This window comes from Lolium rigidum, chromosome 4, assembly GCF_022539505.1.
Source record: "Lolium rigidum isolate FL_2022 chromosome 4, APGP_CSIRO_Lrig_0.1, whole genome shotgun sequence".
In the NCBI taxonomy this organism is placed as follows: Eukaryota; Viridiplantae; Streptophyta; class Magnoliopsida; order Poales; family Poaceae; genus Lolium; species Lolium rigidum.
The window spans coordinates 247,500,493-247,508,968 of NC_061511.1; positions in this window are offsets into that span (position 1 = coordinate 247,500,493).

Below are 8,476 nucleotides of genomic sequence, written 5' to 3' on the forward strand. Positions count from 1 at the left end.
TGTTTCAATAAGTGTTGTCACGCTTATTCAATAGTATTTTTACTACACTATTTGACACTTATGTGATTCAAATCACATGAGCCATTCCAATTTGTTTTCATGCATTTGTAAGCATAAATATTCTTCAATTATATCTTGGATGTTCCAATATTTCCTAAATCATGTGACTTGGTCATTCCATCTCCCAAAGCCACATCTTGCAAGCCATACCTCATGCCATATAAGCTTTATCCGATGAATAAAATACAATGAATAACTACTTGTTGTTTGCTTTTTTGATTATGATGCTATGAATGGTGTGTTTATGTTGTGCTATATTTTATATTATAGTTCGTGTGAGGAACGACGCGTTTTGTTGAGAGAAGTGAACGTTCTTCAATTACCAAAAGGAAAGTGACATTCAAATCCTATCTATTTTAATTATGCATTAGTGTTTTTCAACTAGGATGCACGGTAGGATTTTGATTTAAAAAGTAAAGTATTAAATTGTGAGGAGAGAGTGGGTGGGAAATTCGGCCCAGGAAAAATGGATGGGAAAAAGAAAAAATTAGCCGGATTCAGCCCAATAAAGCAAGGAAAAAAAGAGGAGAGAGTGGGTGGGGCGCGCTGGGCTGGGGTGGCTTGGGCCGTGGCTGGTCAGGTGCGCTGGTGGCCAAGACAGGCCGGTCACGTTTTTTTTTTCTTTTTTCCTTTTTACTTGTTTCTTCCATAAAAGAAGTTTTATAGTTCCAATTTAAGTGAAACAAATTTACGTAAATTTGTAAAATTATTTTTTGCACAGTACATAATAACAATAAAACTTTAATTTTACAAGTTATTATTGTATATCATTTTATTACAATTATACCATTATGGCCATATGAGCTAGTTTCAACATGCGCACACCAAAAGAAGTTTCTAAAAATTTGTAAATATCAAAATAGTGTTTAGAACAAAAAGAAACATATTTAATATCCATTAGGGGAAATAAAATAATAATTATATGTACTTGGCCTATATGACTACTTGGGAAAAAAATTGCAAGTAGAATTTTCTAGGATTTTATTTTCTTAAATAGAAATTCACTAAGGATTTAAAAACCTTGAAAGTCAAAATATATTTGATTTTGAAAATACTTTGAAACTAAAAGTCTTTGAAAACCTCATTTTGTAAGTTACTTTTAAATCACTTCAAAAAGTTCTAATTCCTTGTAGATTTTCATTCAAGTTGAACAAACAAGTATTAAATTTATTTTTATTTTACTTTCCAAAATTTAGTAAATTTCGGGATGTGTCAGACTAACACCCTTAAAAGAAATCTCGTCCTCGATATTTGAGAAAGGCTAGAAAGAAAAAAGTTCTGGGTTCAGGTCTTCTAGAAGATTCGTCTTCATTATTGCTTCTTGGAACTTCTCCAAGGATGTTTCAGACTTTAGCCTTGAGCTTTGAAAAGTTTAGACTAAACCATATACAGTCATACCATCAAACCCTGTGTCCATTCATATGAGGGTACTCATCCCATGGGTATTATCTTTCTTGAGTATACTCATGGGGAACTTCTTGTGATACCTTCTTCAAATACCACCATCTCATGTGGCATCTGGTGTAAATCCATAATCCAAGGATATGGCTTCTACCACCCTTAAAAGAAACTTTTGTAGATATTCTTGGGTCTTGGGTTTAGTCTAAGCTCTTCTTGGATATGACTTGGCACATCCGAGGATATAACTTGACCTCAGGTCATCTTTTGAAAACATCTAAGGCTTATGGCTTCTGAGTTAAAAAAAATCTAATAGGCGAATGTTTATTCACATATAGTGAACGACATAACTCTCTAAGGTGAGTCGAATAGGTTTCCATCATAGTAGGGCTTCTAATCCAAATGTTTGGTTGTTGAACTACTTTTGATACCCATGAGTCACTCTTTGGGTCAATCAGGAGACCAAGATGTGTAAACTTCATGACATCCTTCATATTTTTCTTCTCGGTGTCTTCGACGGCCTTCCACTATCTTCATCTAGTAGTTGGATGTTCGTTCTCACTATAGTCCCACCTGGCAGCACTTGCCTACTATAAGGGTTTAATATTTATCCACCCTAAGGTTTAGGTTTATGCGTCGACATCTCTTTTTATGTATGTCTCTCTAGATTCGCAAGGTCAACATCACGAAAGAGAATAATAAGAGTAGTAGGAATGGTGATCAATCCATCCTGCACCCATATCATTACTTCGCATTTGATTTATTAAATATCGTATTCTAACACTAGGTCAACCTCACAAGTTTGATAAAATTTTCCATGGAGAATTTAATCAATATTCCAGTGTCCATTATTGAATTGTTTTGAAAACACTTCTATCGATCCTTAACTACGGTTTTGCGTACCTCAGACTCTACACTTCTTCATCTTGATAGGAAACATCTAGATTGGTTTCAATAATGTTGTCTTCATGGCGAGTTGCCGAGAAAACATTCTCTGGGTTGGGTATAGATGAAAATAGATAGAAAGGTCTAAAGAAGATTTCCTACCCAAACACATCAGATCAAGGCAAAACATCTTACAAACAACATCTAACAAGCATCAAGCAATATGTTTCAAACACAAAATAACTAGTATGGTCATACCTTAATTTGGTAAGATCAATACTTTGTTACTTTATCGTTGGTTCGCTAAAAAGAACTAATGGTGATCTAGTCTATTTCTATATTGGATGAATCAAGTTTCTATTCTAGTTCTTCGGTATATCTTCGTGTGTTGTGCAGTCTGCATCGAAGTCTTCCTTCAAGTTCTTCATTGGTCTTCCATGAAACACTTCTTGCGGAGTCGAAGAATATCACATGAAGCATCAATCTCTCACTTCACGTACAAGGTCATCATCTCTACTTTCTTGATGGTTTTCATGAGGTAGGTCATCTAAGGCAAAGGAAAACATTTTTTTAAGATGAAGTAGATGAGAATACAAGAGTTCAAAAATCCAAACATCAACTTAATAAAAACTGGATTAGATAGATTTTTCATCCGAGGGTCTTCCTATTTCTAATTCAAACCTAGGGTCTCGATCCTATAGGCAACACTATGCTCTGATTCCATTCTGTAGCACCCTACCTTTTAATAAAGGCAAGACACATGTATATCGTGCTATTCCTGGGATCACTCATAGCACACACATTACATAATATAGTAATCATTGCACTAGTATCAAAATACTACATCGTTGATCCAAAGGGTAAAGTAAAACCTTACAAATTGGATAGTCACATGGACTAGCTCAAATGAAATGTTCAGAACAAACACAGCGGAAAGTAAATCATCAATGAGCCTTCATCATCTTCATGTGCCACGGGTAGTCATGTTGGAATGTAGACTCGAGATCCTACCAAGTACTTCTTCTCAGAAAATCCTTCACGTTTGAATATGCATCCCCACGAATGGAGGTCAGTACAATGATGTACTGGTAAATGACACTTATTTGGTGCCAATTTTGAATTGACTATCTACATGATATTTAGCTGGTGGAGTTTTGGGCTAATTTGCACAAAGCCAATTTTATCCTATATTTTATTTAATTAAAAAATTTTACAAAACCTGTAAAGTTATCATACAGTATCATGGTTCCATCTACCATGTACTTACAAACAGTTGGTACTCGAATTTTAACTTATTCAGAAAACAATGATGAGATTCTTCCGTACATTCCTCGCCTAGGAGCTCAATTTGTCCATAACCGGGGACACAGCTAAGATCTTAGGTTTAACTCTCAAGAGGTTGTGCACTTTCACCTTACGACCCACGGTTCCCAAGAGAAGAATGAGACAAGATCTTTCAGAAGAAGGTTTCAACCATACTAGCTAGACTCGGTCACGTTTGGCTGCAGCCACATCATCCTGTCTAGCAAACAAGTTGGACCTCACAACTTACTTAATCCCGGTAGGACCCATAATACCAAAAGGCCGCACTAGAAGCTATCTAAAACATGGACGACTTGGTAATCTCTTTAATCCTGGGTGGCCAATCCTCCCTACAACTAGGGACTCTCAGGTAAAAATCACCCACATGTCCACTGGTTCCCTCTGCCAGGGACGGAGCCCTGAGTAGCCGCCCACCAAGCAATACCAAATCCACCCAGGTGTTTCTTTAAGGTTGTTAAATTTTAATCTCCAATACTCACAATCCAGATTAATTGAAACAACATTCGCATTTTGATGTTGCTAGGCAAACTAAAGTATCCTAGCAAGGGTTCATGAGCGACTACACACTACTAGGATTGCTAAGCATAGCATAATACTTTACTTTTGAAATCAAAATCCTACCATGCATACTAGTTGAAAAACACCAATGCATAATTAAAATAGATAGAATTTGAATGTCACTTGCCTTTTGGTAATTGAAGATCGTTCACTTCTCTCAACAAAACACATCGCTCTTCACACGAACTATAAGATAAAATATAGCACAACATAAACACACCATTCATAGCAACATAATCAAACAAAGCAAACAACAAGTAGTTATTCATTGTATTTTAGTCATCGGATAAAGCTTATATGGCATGAGGTATGGCTTGCAAGATATGGCTTTGGGAGATGGAATGACCAAGTCACATGATTTAGGAAATATTGGACCATCCAAGATATAATTAAAGAATCTTTATGCTTACAAATGCATGAAAAGAAATTGGAATGGCTCATGTGATTTGAATCACATAAGTGTCAAATAGTGCAGTAAAAATAATATTGAATAAGCGTGAAAACACTCACTTAAAATATATAAATTACACATAGGCTTGGGTATGGATTTGTGATATATTGAATTGCTCAATTAACTCATTTGTAAATTGAATAGTTCAATAAAAGCCAAATAGAGTAAGTGGGCATGAGGTTGAATATGTATGAATGATATGTAGAATGATGGTGGCTGCTTGGACTCGAGATTTTCTTGAACAAAGGGATTAACCTGGAGTAGAGTTGGATTTGAAGATATGGTCATGTCAATGTTTTAATTTTTTTGTTTGAAGTATTCAACTAGTTTTGGTTATGGTTCAAAGATGATAATGAATTTGAATGGTTTAAGATATGTGTGATATGAGGTGGAGTGTATCAAACACAAGTATCAAATGAATACCTAATTGAGATACATTACCATTTACCCAAATAACTCAAGAGTAATGTGAATATATGTGAACCGGACCATGAGGTGTGATGTTGTAAAGATATTGGTTCAAGGTATTATATCTAAATGGATTTGGTAGATGGGTATGATCACAAGATTTACTTTTGTAGGAGTCATATTGAAAGGAATCATAGAATTAATTCTATAATGAACATACTCAAATCCTCATATTTGAATTGAATATTTACAAAGTGATTCAAATATTTTGGACAATGGTGCTACTGGATGGAATACTGTAAAACAAGGCTTATACAATTGGATTCAATCCAAAATCAGTTATAGAACTCAAGTTATGATCAAAATAGTGATTCGAAAGAATTTGAACGCACCAAGTTTGTGCACATAACAACTTTGATGTTTTCTGGTTCCATGATATTCTACATGTTCTAAGGATTCCAGAGACTACAAATTTGTTAATTTGGAACTAGTAGATCATTTGATATAATTTTTATAGTGAAAAAGGATCATTTACACCATTTGAATTATGATTCAAAATTTAATACACATATGAAATATTTTTGTATATTTAGATTCTACATATTACAAGCTTTCCAGGGATATAAATTTATAAATTTTGGACGTATAGATATTTTTATATTGAATTTCTAAGTTAGACACATAATCTGACATTTAAATTCTATTTGAAACACATGCTTGACTGAGATTTGACTGGGACGCTGACTGAAATTGACTTGGACTAGACTAGGTTGACTATGCTGATATCATTGATGATGTGAGAAAAAGTTGATAGAAAAAGAATACTACGGTATGTGACCAAAATTAACGATCTGCGGACTCCGGATCAGAAATATTATCGCTAAAATGGATTAGCTACGTGGAATATACTAAAAATGGTATTCTACAAAATACAAACGAGTAATAAAAAGGAGAGATCCATGGAGTATCTTTTGTAGCGTGAGAAAAATCTTGGGAAGAAAAATACAAACGAGTAATACAAATGTTTCGACCATTTCAACCGACACAAACGGACGCGCGCGGACAATTTAGGCGTCCGCGCGCGTTTGTTTTGCATCGCCCGTTGGTGAAGGGCATCTCCAACGGGGAGACCCAAATCGACACTTTCCGTGTCTGATTTTGGCTGTTTGGGTCAGTCTCTGGGCATGCGGATAGGTGCGGACGGCCGTGACCTATTTTGTTCCCCAACGCTGCGGCCCAAATTACTGTTTCTCCCCCTTCTTCCCTAGTAGTACTAGTTGCCAAGGTAGGCACCGCATAGCTCCGCCGGTCTCCGCCTCAGTCCCCGCCGCCCAACTGGTCAAGTCAGGGAGACGCCACACCCGGAAGGAGGCCGCTGCCTGTCCGCTCCGTTCGATGGAGCTTGTCCGCTGGAGGAGAGGTGGAGGGGCACCCTGGTGGTGGCCAGGTGCTTGGCCCCTGCATCGGCTCAACGGAGGCGGCGCGGATGCGTCGACCTGCTCGGGCCTTCTGTTGCGCCTCGACGGAGGCCGACTCCAGGGACGACGCCCGTGCCTCGACGGAGGCCGGTGCAAGGACAACGCCCGCGCTGCGCTTCGACGGAGGCCGACGTAGGGGACGTCGCGCGTCACCTCGACGGAGACCGACGCCGGGGACTCCGCGCTCGTCCGGCAGCTCGACCGCCTGGCCACCGCAACCGCGACGCTCTACGCCGAGCTCGACGCGCTCGCCAACCTCGAGCAGTCCGCGCGGAAGCTGCCCACCGACGAGGCCCACCGCACTTTGGAGCAGCGCGCGCGGTGGCGCCGCTGCTGCCGGGGACGACGCCCGCGCTACGCCTCGACGGAGGCCGACGCCGAGGACTCCACGCTCGTCCGGCAGCTCGACCGCCTGGCCACCACAACCGCGGCGCTCTATGCTGAGTTTGACGCGCTCGCCGACCTCGAGCAATCCGCGCGGAAGCTGCCCACCGACGAGGCCCGCCGCGCTCTTGTGCAGCGCGCGGTGGCGCCGCCACGCGTTGAACACACTATTGTACACGTTTGTATTACCGTTTGCATGTTTTCCTAGTCTAGCGGTAGTTCCCTGGTTTGTAGGATCACACATCGTGTGTCCTCCCATTCCTCCTATAAATGTTCAAAGACTACCCTCTCAACCAGGGGGTTTGAAGGGGCAAACGAATCTGGGTCGTCCAATCAGGTTGCAACAGTAAATCTCAAGTCCCACGTTTCACCACAGCCGTCGGATACGGTTATTTTTATTGTACTTCGTGCTTATCTGAATATGTCCATGACTGATGGGCCCTTGCGTCCGCGGGGCCGACGAGCAGAGGTAGCGTGGCCGTTCGCTGATGTCGCCTTCCTCCCCTCGTTTTCCTGTACGCATGGTGGTGGGGGAAAACCCTAGATCGGGCCCGTGTGCTCCCCCACTCGTCTCCTCCCCGCGTCTCATACCCTTCTCCACAGGCGGCGGCGCGACGGGATTGATGCCCTCCTCATCCTCTTCTTTATCCCACTTCCAGCGGCGGAGTCGGCAACGACGCAGACGGCCGGGGGCACGCGGCACACGGACGAGCCGGAGCGTGGCGGCGTTCGAGAGAGGAGCAGCTGGCCGCGGGGAGGTCGAGGGCGACGGGCGGCTGGAGAGCAGGCCGCGGCCGGCGAGCTCGCGGAGGGACGCACGGGTGCAGCCATCGCCGGCGAGCTGCGGGGGCGAGCGCGCGCATGCAGGTGCGGGCGGATGGCGGCGCTCCCGGTCGGGGCGAAGGGCGCGTGAGGGACGCACTTCAAGATGCGACGTCGGAGCACGGCGGCGCTGGCCGGGGCCTTGCGTGCCGCGGTCGGGGCGCAGGGCACAGGTGGCCGGGGTGGAGTCACTCACGCCAGCTCGTCAGCTCCCGCCGGCCTCCTCAAGCCTCGTCAAGCCATTGGCAAGGACCCCGTCGCCTGATGCCCATGGTGCGTACCCTCTCCTCTTTCTTTTTGCCATGGATCATGTTCTAGCTCGTTGGAGATGGATCCCTCACTCCTGCACGTGATTTAGTCTTCCTCTATTCTCAGTTTATCATGCACAAAAACATGATTTATAGATCGGTACCCAGTATGTTTTCTCCTGCACGATTCTCTGACCATAATGATGACTCAGCTATGTAGCGCTGTAGCCAGCGTTTCTTTGTCCTAGGTGAGTGCTTAGGTTCTGTGGGATTCCCTTCATAGTATTGCAGAAATTTCATGCTTCAAGGAAATATGAACAATGTGGTTTCATGCTTCAAGGAAATATGAACAATGTGGAGAATGGAATTGGAAAAGAGATGCTATTGGTGTTGTCCCTGTCTAATAGATGACACAATGTACAGGATGTTTGGGCTGGAGCATTGCAGCTCTGACGCTTGTG